Raw genomic sequence first — 15,153 nt, forward strand, 5'->3', positions numbered from 1 at the left:
CTATTTATCTTGTGATGCATGTACCGTCAGACCGATGTTCACCAATTATGGATTAAAGTTAAGTATTCCAGCAGCTACGTACTTTTCTTGATAGTATAATTACTTTACCTGTTCCAGACCTCACGCCAGCCTGCGTGAGCTTAAACGCGTGCCTTTCGGCTACCCGTCACTGTGGATTGTCTGTCTTGCCAGTCCACAACAAAGTGTACGAGAATCATCACTCCGACGCACCGGATGTAGTACAAACGGTGATACTGCTAATCACTTTGGCTTATTAGGGCTATAAAGCTAAATAGCTGTGATCACGTAACTTTATTTCCACTGAGGTTGCACACTACTGTAGATCATCTTTGAAAGTAGTGTCTTCTAGTATTTGGTACCTACATGATGTCAGTCACCTCGCGTTATTTATATTAGATCGCATATCCATAAAGAGGTGAGATTTGGGCAATTGATCGGTAATATTAGTTAGGAAATTCATTTGTATATCTTTATGTCCATTGGACGTTGGTATATAAACATTTGCGATACATAAATGGCTTTTTAATCTATAGTGAATGTATAAGCTGAAACAACATTTATCATTTTGTAGTTACCAGTTCTCTTAATCATTCATTTATGTTTCACATTGTAATTTATATGTTAAAGATTAATACGGAGGAAATAATTTTACCATTAAGAGATCCCAAGATCCAGAATAAGATTTTCACTCTGCAGCGGAGTGTGCGGTTGCCCGCGGAAGGCAAAGGTCACGAGTTCTAGTCTCGGTCCGACACACAGTTTTAATCCGTCAGGAAGTTTCAGATCCTAAGATCTTCTTAGGAGGGTAGTCAGACAGAGCCAAAACTTCATTTTCGCCTCCAGTATTTGCCGTTGCCTACTTCCATTTTACACCCACCTGGAGTAGCATCTTGGATCATTTTCCTATGACATCTACCTAGACAGGGTCTTATCCTAGTGAAGGTTGGGCTGTTTTGGGGAGGAGACCAAACTGCGAGGTCATCAGTCTCACCGGATTACGGAAGGATGGGGAAGGAAGCCAGCCGTGCTCTTTCAAAGGAACCATCCCCCTATTTGGCTGAAGCGATTTTGGGAAATCATGGTAAGCCTAAATCAGGATGGCCGGACGCGGGATTGAACCGTCGTCCTCCCGAATGCGAGTTCAGTGTGCTAATCACTGCGCCACCTCGCTCGGTCAAACACATACCCATACCCGAGGGAACCTCCGACGGAGGACAGTCGCCCGAACCATTACAAGGCGCCTGAGACCGAGCGGCTACCCCGCACTGCTATCCTAGTGAAAATGGTTCTGAGTATTCTAAAATGATAAAGAAATATAATTCTGCAAACTTAATCTAGTAAAATATCTTGAAATTTTGTTTGTATAATCAGTAAATGTTATTTGTGTTGAATTAAATTTATAGTTTTCTGAAAGTTACACTGTTGTTAAACTCCACACGTTAGTTATGAAATGAAAGGAAAGACTACTTATTGAAACAAAAATACCAAAGAAAATGATCTTGCTATTTTGATAAATAGCTTTGAGTGTAGCATATTCTGATAATATAAAGTACAATAGTATACTGAAATAGTTACAGTAAAATATGCTATACTGTTGTATAAAACATTAAACTGCTGAAATCCAGTGCTATAATGAAAGTAGACATTAATCAGTTGGATTTGTCTTCTTTTTGGAACAGTGTTTAGTGAATACTTCATAAGATCACAAAGTTTTTACCATTATCAGACAAAGTACAGTTTAAGTGTCACCATTAGGTTAATTACTGAGAATAATAAATTCTAAGTATACGTTAATACTGTGTTAGTATCATAATAAAGTAAATGTGCCTTAACTAACTTATAATAATAACTTGTTTGTCAAATCTCAGTTATAGAGACACCTCAAGGTCGATTTTTTTGCCTGCACTTGAATAATATTACCTACACAAAGAACAGAGGAAATGTTAATGGGTGCTGTAGAGTAATTCCTCTGTATCTGGTATAGTAATAGTAAAGGTTAGTAGTTGTGCTGTACATGAGAAACTGATTCTACTTTCCTAAGTACATTAAGGTACAGTATATGCAGAATAGCAAATCACAATTACACTTTACAATAACCCACTGAAGGTAACTTCGTGCCTAATTAGGTTGGTGACCGTTCACATACGGTGTTGACCACTTAATAGACCCAGAACCCAAACGTTACTGTTTCGATACCTGATATTGCTCTGTACTGGAATCCTTTCAGGACAGGAAGTAGTAGACTGATACGTCTATCCATTATGGGTAACGTTAATTTAGGAAGTCTAAGATCTAGAATTTACTTCGGTAATAAGCTTTGTAGGAATTCTTGTAGAAGGTACTGATCTGAATACTCCAACAGGAGCCCACATTTAGAAGAGAGGGTTATACTTTAGTAGTGTTGTACTTATCTCTCACTGTCAGGACGCTTTAATGTTACACATGAGTTTTTTCTGTGACAGTTCTAAGAATACTCTAACAGAGATATATGCTATATTTGTCCCTTGACAGGGGCTTTTAGTGGGTATTGTCTATATATTTATTCAAAGCATTCGTCAATGATAACTATCATTACACGGCACATTTTAATAAAAAGATACTGACTGCAGTAAAAACGCAGTAGAGATAGAAAGTGTCCAGTGACATGAACCTAACACAGTAATTAGGAGAAAAATAGAGCAGGAAATTAAATTAGAGCATGTGGTTTCAACAGTATTTCAAAATAGAAAAGAAAAGGCATGCAAAACATTCAGAACAAAACTGGGAGTTACGAGAACAAGATAGGCGGGCAGAAGCATCATCGGAAAGTAGGTGTGTTAATAGGTAGACAGAGCAATCTATTTTACAGCGGCAAGTTTCTGGAGGAGATACTGAATATCGGAGTCAATATTTTGATATATTGAACTCGTCACAGATCAAGAAAGAAACTTCAGAGTAGGAGGAAGCAGAATCAGGTGAGGAAGACAGTCCAGAAAAAATCATACAGGCGCACATAGACATGTACAAAGTACTGAAAAGTTTAGTAGCACAAACTAGTGATGTGAATAGCCAACATCAAGCACAAGCAAGTAATATGAATGAACAGCTTAAAAAACAAACTGATAATACAAATGACCAATTTATACCACAAGCCAAATATACCAACAAACAAGGAGATAAAATTAACCAGAACCTCGAAAATTTAGACAACAAATTAGGTATCGTAACTAATCAAATGAAAAACATGAAAATAGAGACTGTCTACCTAAAAAAAATTTTAATAGCATGCAGGAAGAAATCAATAATATTAAAGAAAGATTTGATATTAAAATGGAGAAAATTCAAGAAAATGTCATCTTATTGTAGAAACTAAAGTTCAGGAGAAAATTTCGCGTGTAAGAAGGGCAATTGCTGGAGGCAAACGACAACTATTGCTCTCGAATCTGGGAAATTATTATATGAAAGAATACAAGAATATGAAGAAAAGTGTAACAGTAAAAATACGGGTATTCACAGAAAATTCCGTTATCTTAAAAAGAAAATCAACACTGGAACTACATACATAGCAGACAGGACTCCCTACAATAAAGTTTTAGGGGGCGAAGAAAAATTCGCTCCTTACCGAAAAAATTGTGGATTATAGTTAGGAGATTACCAAAATCTGTGAAAAACTGTTTTTATGATAATCTCACTGATCAGGAAAAATTAAATACTGTTAATAGCGCTGCTAAACGGTGAGGGATCAAAATAAGCACCGAAGAAACGTCATTCAGTAAGTTTAGACACATATTTTTGGATGAATAATGGTCCGAACAAATACGGAACAGCCGTTGGAGAGAATTTTTTATCGTGAAGATGTTGGAAGGAAAAGTTTAAATGACCATGAAACAATTTTGTGAGTCATGGTACAGGAAATTGACTTATTTGCGGAATCGAAGGTCGTGTTTCGAAATAATTTGAGAAGTTTGGAAAAAAGTTACCGGAAGACTCAAAAAGTTATGTGGGTAGCAACCAGAACTCCTTTTCATTGCTCTTAGAAAGAATGATCGATGGAAACAAGTGGCGTGAAAATCATAATTTTCGGCAGAATGAATATAGTAGGAACCATAGACACAACAATCACGAACATGATGATAACAGGTAAAGAGTATAAATGGTTCAAAAGGGAAAAGACAGAGATAGGCTTACGTCGAATAATCGCACTAAGGGAAATGTATGGCCTAATGATTCTGCAAATGTCAAGAAGAAAACTAAGATCCACGAATGTTAGGGGACTGACGGACGTAGGAATAATGCTGGGAATAGACAGAAATTTTAAAGCACGCCAGTACAGTGCTATAGTTCAATTCTTTTATCTTGGCGGTTCGCGGATGCCCGCCCAGACGCGGGAGATTGCTGCGTTGCCAGTTGCACACGCCAAGAGAAGCAGCACCAAAGTGTAGTATAGTTCGCAAACTTACGTTTACGAGGGAGCGCGCAGTTTATGAAGTAAAGCCACCACAGCTGCATTAACCCTTTCGCTGCTACAGAGAGAGGCTCCCCGCATTCCGCGGAGTGCGCGATTTTGTCATCACTGCACTGCTGGCCGTGCAGACGCATGGTGTTCCAACTGCTTTGACACACTTATCATTCGATTTCACAAAAACTATTTGGCCCAAAAATTTGATTTTTACACATCTTCCTGACTGATACCTTCCCCCCGTAAATGACTTAATTTTGTTTCGATGTTCAACGCAGATATTGTGCAGCATTAAATGTAGTAAACCATTGCATGAAATTTTGAAGAGTTTGTAGAGGTAAAAGTCCATAGCGTATACTTTCCGTATGGTCGATTTTGGTTGCCACTAGAAATTTCAAAAAATTACATTCAAACGAATAAAATTCATGAAGACACTTCGATATTGTTTTTAAATAAAGAAAATGTTAAGCACCGAACAAGGTTTGAATTCTGAACCTTTCACTTAGTAGCCAAACACTTTAACTGCTACGCTAACGCAGCTCGTCGCTTAGTAGATTTCCTGAAGGACTTTAAAATATCACGCAAAATACCGACAAACACTGTTGGTATGACTATGAATTACTCACGTTTCGTCGAAGTACAATAGGAAATAAACAATTATCGCTGTTCTTTATTGCGAAAAAGCGGTTAATGAGAATGATACAAACACCTTTCCTTGCTATCGCCTGAATTAGGAGGCTTATTGCTTGTTAGGTTTAATTAATTAATAGAATATGAACTAATTGGTATAAAGAATGCTTTTTCGAAACTTTCTATAAAAGAAATTTTGCTATCAAGACATTGCTTTTGTTCAATTACTTTATTTATGACTGAACGTTTCTAAAACTGAAGACACTCGTCCGTGCTCTGCACTGCAGTCGAGCTCTGGCAACGTCGTTCTCTGTTCATTGGCTGACTGTGTTTTGTGACGTCAGATGCGCAGAACGAACCTAAACACGCCGGCCGTTGTAAATGACGCGCACTTTAACAAGGTGTGAGACAACGCGACCGCCACAACAGATGGTCAGGCGCATGAATCATGGTCGGCTAAGAACAAGAGCGCTTCTCCAGCGAGTGAAGACCGCCAGCAGCGAGCAGAAGCGGAAACACACGTGTCAGTAGCTGTGCCGGCTGTGTGTGAGTTCACGGGGCCGAGTGGGAAATTTTTCGCTCGTAGTAAAATAATTGAAGCCTAACGACAATAATGACATGAAATCAACATTAAAGGAATCAAAGGAAGAGTTATTCGGAATTAACGAATGGCGTTTAGAGATGGAATATATCTACAAAAGTTTAAGGCAGTATGATGGCGAAAAATGTGGCGTTGAAACGACCGAAAATTTTGGGGAAACAAGAGGTGAAATGGAAAGTGAGAGATTATTAAAATGAGCCGCGCAGAGTTCGTTTGATACCGACAAAGGGAAAAGGTTTAGTTGCCAATTAAACCGCGCAGTGCAAAGATCGCGAACTGCAATGGTTAGGGAAAATAATAAAGTCGTGGACAAGCGTTGAGCAGAAGATGAAGTGATGAGTATTGCAGAATAATCATTCCGTAATAACGAAGAAGATAAGATGCTGAAGAAGTTGTTAAGTATGAATATATGCGAGGAATGGAAATCCGTAAGGATTACAATCAATCTGAAGCACGGGGTGAAGTCATACGATAAGATAAAGAAGACAGTTTGGATGAAAAACTGTTGATAAACGAAAAAGTGCTACTGCTCCAGAAGAAGAGGGAGTTCTAATTGGGACCGATGACCATAGCAGTCTGCTCCCTTTAATCCCACAAACCAACCAAGTTCTACTTACAAAAGAATGCATTCAACGATGCATGAATTGCGAAACCAACGCTCATATGGAGTTTACGACAACAGTAGAAACAATTTTTATGTTGAAACCAGAAAGCGACTTTGAAGATTCTGACTCAGATGAAGATGAAGAGAGCGACGAGATACGTGATTTAAGAATAGGAGAAGAAGAAATTTATGAAAACCTCAGTTCACAGAAATGTTAGTACAAAAGGAAGCGCTTACTCCGTGTGAAAATCTGCCAAATAAAAACATGAAACAAGAAGAGTAAATTTATGAAGTAAATGTAACATCACCAGATTATGGAAGATGTAAAGTGGACGTTATTTTTATCGAGGATCCAGAAGACATTATGGATGCAGCGAAAAAAAACCACGGGACGACAATTTCAGTAATCAGCAACGAATGGCTATTTTGAAAGAATTCGCAGTCAAAAGAAGAAAAAAGTCACATGATGAAGAAAATGTAGAAATGAACATCATATCCTCGAACTACCTACTGGTGGAACAGGATTTATCGAGAGAAGACCAAGAAGATATCGATGTCAGAATGACTAAACAGACCGTTATACCTGTACAAATTTATGGCCGATAGAAATAAACCTCAAAAACACAAATGTGATTGAAATTCAAAATAAAAGATCAAAAATTTATACATGATGTCTTAGTGATTTCACAGTTGAGCACTGAAACAATTCTGGGTATTGACTGGTTGTAAAACAGAAAGTAACCATTAATTGTGTCAATGAAATTGTCAGCAAAAAGAGTGAAGGAGGAAGTACGAATGTAGATTTTGAAAGTAGAGGAGGTCTGCAACAGGAACTTACCTCCATGATGTTAGAAACAGGTACTGAAAATGATGGATTATCTGAAGTATTCGAAGGTTACCAAATGCTACAAGAATTTAGGAGACTTGTCAGTGTAACAACTGATTTAGATCCAGTTCAAAGAGACTGTTACAAATTCTCGACCAAAACCGTAGAGTCTTTTCCGATAAACCTGGAAAGGTAAAGAATTTCGAATACCACATGAGTCTTCTATTTTTTGCCCATATTCACCACCGTTAGCGAAAAAACGAGCCATTCATAAGAAATTGACGAAGTGATTGAATGGGGAATCATAGAATGTAGTAACAGTGAATACAATAATCCATTGATTATTATAAAACTCACAATTTACATAGACGATCCATTAATAGCTACGCAGCAATGAAAAGAACATTGTGAATTATTAGAACAAGTATTCATCGCTCTATAAAACGGGGTTATGATTTTGAAATTTGAAAAGTGTGAATTAGTGAGGAAAGAAAATTCTTAGGCCATGTCATTTTGACTTCTGCAATAAAAAAAGACCCTGAGAAACTCAAAGCCATTGAAAAATGTCGTCCTCCGAAAGATGGACACAATTAAAACTTTTCCTAGGGTTATATGGATTTTATTAGAATTTTATTAGAATAGCTATATCCAAAGCTGTGTTTAGTAAAGTGTTAGAATACTTTAACGAAATAAGAACACCAACAACTGTACTGTCGGACAGTGGACGTCAGTTTGTTGCTAAAGTATGGTTAGAGGACATGGAGAAAATGGGGGTACAAGTAACATACATATCGGTATACCATCTGTCTAGCAATCCTATAGGACGCTAATTCAGAGAAGTGGCAAAATTACACTACTGGCCATTAAAATTGCTATACCACGAAGATGACGTGCTACAGACGCTAAATTTAACCGACAGGAAGAAGATGCTGTGATATGCAAATGATTAGCTTTTCAGAGCATTCACACAAGATTGGCGCTGGTGGCGACACCTACAACGTGCTGACATGAGTAAACTTTCCAACCGATTTCTCATACACAAACAGCAGTTAATCGGCGTTGCCTGGTGAAACGTTGTTGTGATGCCTCGTGTAAGGAGGAGAAATGCGTACCATCACGTTTCCGACTTTGATAAAGGTCGGATTATAGTCTATCGCGATTGCGGTTTGTCGTATCGCGACATTGCTGCTCGCATTGGTCGAGATCCAATGACTGTTAGAAGAATATGGAATCGTTGGGTTCAGGAGGGTAATACGGAACGCCGTGCTGGATCCCAACGGCCTCGTATCACTAGCAGTCGAGATGACAGGCATCTTATCCACATGGCTGTAACGGATCGTGCAGCCATGTCTCGATCCCTGAGTCAACAGATGGGGACGTTTGCAAGACAACAACCATCTGCACGAACAGTGCGATGACGTTTGCAGCAGCATGGACTATCAGCTCGGAGACCATGGCTGCGGTTACCCTTGACGCTGCATCACAGACAGGAGCTGCTACGATGGTGTACTCAACGATGAATCTGGGTGCACGAATGGAAAAACGTCATTTTCTCAGATGAATCCAGATTCTGTTTACAGCATCATGTTGGCCGCATCCGTGTTTGGCGACATCGCGTTGGACGCACATTGGAAGCGTGTATTCGTCATCGCCATACTGGCGTATCACCTGGCGTGATGGTATGGGGTGCCATTGGTTACACGTCTCGGTCACCTCTTTTTCGCAATGACAGCACTATGCACAGTGGACGTTACATTTCAGATGTGTTACGACCCGTGGCTTTACCCTTCATTCGATCCCTGCGAAACCCTACATTTCAGCAGTATAATGCACGACCGCATGTTGCAGGTCCTGTACGGGCCTTTCTGGATACAGAAAATGTTCGACTGCTGCCCTGGTCAGCACATTCTCCAGATCTCTCAACAACTGCAAACGTCTGGTCAATGGTGTCCGAGCAACTGGCTCGTCACAATACGCCAGTCACTACTCTTGATCAACTGTGGTATCGAGTTGAAGCTGCATGGACAGCTGTACCTGTACACGCCATCCAAGCTCTGTTTGACTCAATGCCCAGGCGTATCAAGGCCGTTATTACGGCCAGAGGGCCGGCCGCGGTGGCCGAGCGGTTCTAGGCACTTCAGTCCGGAACCGCGCGACTGCTACGGTCGCAGGTTCGAATCCTGCCTCGGGCATGGATGTGTGTGATGTCCTTAGGTTAGTTAGGTTTAAGTAGTTCTAAGTTCTAGGGGATTGATGACCTCAGATGTTAAGTCCCATAGTGCTCAGAGCCCTTTGAACCATTTGAACGGCCAGAGATGGTTGTTCTGGGTACTGGTTTCTCAGGATCTATGCTCCCCAATTGCGTGAAAATGTAATCACATGTCAGTTCTAGTATAATATATTTGTCCAATGAATACCCGTTTATCATCTGCATTTCTTCTTGGTTTAGCAATTTTAATGGCCAGTAGTATATGTGTTTTTCACAAGAACGATGTTTTCTGAATCCGTTCTGCCTATGTGTCAATAAATCGTATTGTATTGCATTGACCTGGGGACCTAGAAACGACGGAGAGGCTGCGTTTCCGCCATAGCCCTCAGTCGTTCACAACCCCCACAACAGACAACAGCAGTCCTCTCACCCCACCGCCGCCCCACATCGAACCCAGAGTTATTGTGCGGTTCGGCCCCCATTGGACCCCCTCCTTTCCCCTTCCCCCATCACCCCTCCTTCCCCCCCCCCCCCCCTCGCGGGCACATCCCACACCAGACGAATGTAACCCCAATGTTTGCTTGGTAGAGTACTGATGGTGTACGCGTACGTGGAGACAGTGTTTGAGCAGCAATCGCCGACGTAGTGTGACTGAGGCGGAATAAGGGGAACCAGCCCGCATTCGCTGAGGCAAATGGGAAACCGCCTTTAAAACCATCCACAGAATGGCCGGCACACCGGACCTCGACACTAATCCGCCGGATGGATTCGTGCCGTGGACCGGTACTCCTCCCCGCCGTTTTGTGTACAATGGTTGTTGTTGTTGCACGTTTTCGGACATTTTTCTTCTGGGGTGGATTTATTTAGCTTATGGCATATAACACATCATATAGAAAAGACATAAAAATCATAAGACACAGAAATAAAGAGTAGTCACAGTGTGTAACATATAGTTGTAGACATAAAAGTGTTTGAAAATAGTGTATATAACAAACAAAAGTTCACAAACAAACATCCAGATTTGTGACATAGTCTATTGCACTTTCAGTCGCCGTCAGAAACTCATTGGGGTCTCCTGCAAAACGTCTCAGAGGACAATCTTCCACGATGTGACGAATCGTCTGCCGGTCCGCACCGCAGTCACATCTCGGGGTGGTGATTTTACCCCACCTGTGGAGGCTGTCTGCACATCTGCCGTTATTTGTCCGAATTCGATTCAGGGTCGTCCAAGTTTTCCTTGGCAAATTGAGTCCTGGTGGTTGGACATTGATGCATGGCATATTATGCAGGTTTTGCGGCACAGATTCTCTCCACCGCATTTTCCAGAGGTTGCCATAATCCGGGTTGAGAGGATGCGTATTTTTTGCCTTTTTTAAAGAGGGGTGTCTTGAGCGCAATCTGTTCATCTCCAGGGCAGGAACATCCTTATGGATTGGCAGTTTCTCGTTGTTCAGCACTTTTCCATACTCGCGTAAGAGAGCGTTCTCTCTGCACAGGTCCGGTGGGGGAATGTTGCTCAGTATAGGTAGCCAGTGTAAAGGCGTTGGCTTTATTGTTCCTGATATCATCCTCATTGTGTAGTTTAGTTGAGCATCGATCAAGCCTGTGTGTTTACTGTTTAGCCATACCGGTGCGGCATATTCCGCTGTTGTGTAGACAAGTCCCAGAGCCGAAGATCTCAGTACAGCCGCGGAAGAGCCCCACGTGGTCCCACATAGCTTCTGTATGATATTATTTCGAGTTTTAAGTTTTGCGGCTGTATTACGTAGGTGTTCCTTGAATGTTAGGGTTCTGTCAAAGGTGACGCCTAGATATCTGGGGTAATTATTACGGTTTAGCTGCCTGTTTTCGAAATGAACGTTGACCTTTCTTTTTGCTTGGGCATTGTCGAGGTGAAAGTATGTCACCTCCGTTTTTGTCGCGTTTGGCCGTAATCTCCACCTTCGGAAGTAATCTCCCAGCTTTGTTAGATCCGCAGTTAATGTGTTTTCCGTTGCCTCCATTGATCTGCCTCTTGCAGATATTGCCCAGTCGTCGGCATATCCGAATTTTTGAGAAGTGGTTTCAGGTAAGTCAGATATGTAGAGGTTAAACATCAATGGCGCCAGAACGGAGCCTTGTGGTAAACCATTGTTGAGCTTCATTTGGTCACTTTTTAAGTCGCCCATTATGACTCTGAAACTTCTATCTGTGAGCATGTTATCAATGAGGTTGGCCAGCTTATTACATGGTATGACCCGCAGCAACTTCAATATCAGGCCTTGTCGCCAAACGGTATCATAAGCGGCTGATAGGTCAATAAAGGCTACTGATGTTTTGAGTTTTTTCTGAAAGCTCGCCTCTATATGAGTTGCTAGGGAGAGGATCTGGTCGGTGCAACTGCGGTTGGGTCGAAAACCTGCCTGTTCAATCGGTACCACTTCAAGAATTTTTCCGCTTATTCTATTGTAGATGATACGTTCCAACAGCTTATAGACACAGTTCAGCAGAGCGATAGGGCGGTAGTTTTGGGGCATGTCATTAGGTTTGCCTGGCTTTAGTATCGCTATAATCTTTGCCCGTTTAAGCTGGTGTGGGATCTTACCCAATTCTAAAATATCTGTTAAGAAGTTTGCGAGCCATGTTCTAGTATATTTTCCACAGTGAAGTAGGAATTCCGGGTGGATGCCATCGAAGCCGGGAGCCTTGCCACTTTTGATTTTTGACAAGGCTGCTGCAACTTCTTCCGCTGTGATAGGTTGGGAAAATTCGGAAGTAGGCGATGCCCTTTGTTTTAAGGATCTTAATTCACGTTTGACGGTCGTGGTGTGTGTTCTGTCCCTTGGTGCTCTTGCGGTTCTAACTATGTGTGCGGCCACATTGTTAGGGGTTATCGGGTGGGTGTCTTTTATTTTACGTTTACTGCCTCCCAGGTTACGGAGTAGGGTCCATGCTTGCCTACTGGATTTAGTGAAATCTAGATTCTCCACGGTGTCCATCCATTTTTCCCGTCGAGCTGCGTCTAAGCTGTGCAACAGTTCGTCCGCGATTTCTTGGTTGTTGGTTTCGGTAAATTCCTGGTACAGGTCTTCGCATCTCTCATTCCAGCCAGGGATGTACTCTTTCCGGTAGCCTCTGGGTACATTCCTCTTAGCCGTGGCGATGACTGCTCCCACAAATCTGTCATAGTTGTCCCTAGTCGGGGGTATCCAACCTAGACACTTGTCAAGGTTTTCTGCAAAGGTGGCCCAGTCTGCCTTCTGGAAATTCCATCGTGGGCGAGGAAAGGATTTTATGATTGGGATGTTAATTCCGACTTTAAGATAACAGGGCGATGCTGGCTATGTGGGAAATCAGACAGGACTTCACGAGTTACGGCTAGCGGTTGGTTGTTTTTGTTTTTAGTGACAAAACATAAATCAGGGTTATAATCTCGTCTCCATGCTGCTGATCGAAATGTTCCGCGGTCCTTGGCGTCGAAAATCAGGTGGGTGTTAGTCTCCTCACTCCAGCTCATCAGGGATTCACCGTTCTGGTCGTTTCGTGCGTACTTCCAGTTCTCATGGTGACTATTAAAGTCTCCTACGTAGTTAGCAGGGTGGGGATATTCTTGGAGTACTTCTGGAGGCCATGGACAGCCGGGAGGCTTATAGATGTTAACTATAGTGATCTCGCCAATTTTGACAGCAACTTCATGTATGTTGTTGTCTGTAGATATCTTACACAGGGAAGCATTTTCTATCTTATTTCGTATGTAGGTTGCCACGCCGTAATTGCGGTGATAGGTGGCTCCCAGTATCTCGAATCCAGGGATTTTTCCTCTAGAGGCCAGCTGATCTATGTTTTCCGCATGAGTCTCTTGTATCGCGACTACGTCGATTTTGTTCTGAGTGAGAACTCTCTGGAGAAATTCACATTTGCTCCTGCTTATGCCTTCAATGTTTAGGTGGCAGACTCGGAGGCACGGTCCGAGTGCTCTAGTCAATTCTTCATCGTTCATTTGGTCGGTATCATTCATGATGTGTTTACCAGGAGATACAGCACAGGATTATCTGGATTATCTGGTTGCCTTTAGTGCTAGTTCATTTAGCGTTACCCAGGGTGCACGTGTAGTATTCTACTACGGACGCGAACTAGCCTTCTATCTCCTTGCCAGCGTACCCATTTTTCTGGAAAGCGGTTCAAAAATGGTTCAAATGGCTCTGAGCACTATGGGACTTAACATCTGTGGTCATCAGTCCCCTAGAACTTAGAACTACTCAAACCTAACTAACCTAATGACTTCACACACATCCATGCCCGAGGCAGGATTCGAACCTGCGACCGTAGCAGTCGCGCGGCTCCGGACTGCGCGCCTAGAACAGCTAGACCACCGCGGCCGGCGGAAAGCGGTTCGCAAGTGGTTTAGTTCCTCTTGCAAATAAGCTGGCTCACAGATTTTATTAGCCCTGTCCACCAATGTCTTGATAATACCTCTCTTCTGCCTGGGATGATGGTTTGAATCCTTATGAAGATAACGATCAGTATGCGTATCTTTTCTGTAGATTTTGTGACCCAGAGTCCCATCTGCTCGTTTAATTACTGAGACATCCAAAAAATTTATCTGTCCATTACTTTCTGTCTCCATAGTGAATTGTATTTTTGAATTGATGCTATTCAAATACTTCAAAAAACGGTTCAGTTCTTCTTCACCGTGATTCCATGTGACGAAAGTGTCGTCCACATACCGATACCACTTCAAAGGCCTTTTTCTGGCTGACTACAGTGCTTGCTGTTCAAAAAATTCCATAAAAATATTAGCAACGGCTGGACTTAGAGGGCTACCCATTGCCACTCAATTAATTTGTTCATAGAACTCATTATTATACTGAAAATAAGTCGTGGAAAGGCAATGTCTAAACACAGCTACTATATCAGTAGGAAATACGTCAGATATGCAAGCAAGAGCTTCGTTGACAGGAACCATGGTGAACAGAGACACCACATCAAAGCTGACAAGAATATCACTGGGGCTGACGGCTGAAGGAGATTACCGTCAGCCCCAGTGATATTCTTGTCAGCTTTGATGTGGTGTCTCTGTTCACCATGGTTCCTGTCAACGAAGCTCTTGCTTGCATATCTGACATATTTCCTACTGATATAGTAGCTGTGTTTAGACATTGCCTTTCCACGACTTATTTTCAGTATAATAATGAGTTCTATGAACAAATTAATTGAGTGGCAATGGGTAGCCCTCTAAGTCCAGCCGTTGCTAATATTTTTATGGAATTTTTTGAACAGCAAGCACTGTAGTCAGCCAGAAAAAGGCCTTTGAAGTGGTATCGGTATGTGGACGACACTTTCGTCACATGGAATCACGGTGAAGAAGAACTGAACCGTTTTTTGAAGTATTTGAATAGCATCAATTCAAAAATACAATTCACTATGGAGACAGAAAGTAATGGACAGATAAATTTTTTGGATGTCTCAGTAATTTAACGAGCAGATGGGACTCTGGGTCACAAAGTCTACAGAAAAGATACGCATACCGATCGTTATCTTCATAAGGATTCAAACCATCATCCCAGGCAGAAGAGAGGTATTATCAAGACATTGGTGGACAGGGCTAATAAAATCTGTGAGCCAGCTTATTTGCAAGAGGAACTAAACCACTTGCGAACCGCTTTCCAGAAAAATGGGTACGCTGGCAAGGAGATAGATAGAGCACTCCATCCCAGAAGAAAAATGTCCGAAAACGTGCAACAACAACAACCATCGGTGGGGAAAGTTTTTCTTCCATTCATCCACAATATTACGGACCGTATCGGGAAAGTGCTGGCCAAGTTCAGAGTTGAAACAATCTTCA

This window comes from Schistocerca americana, chromosome X (genome assembly GCF_021461395.2).
Source record: "Schistocerca americana isolate TAMUIC-IGC-003095 chromosome X, iqSchAmer2.1, whole genome shotgun sequence".
Classification (NCBI taxonomy): domain Eukaryota; kingdom Metazoa; phylum Arthropoda; class Insecta; order Orthoptera; family Acrididae; genus Schistocerca; species Schistocerca americana.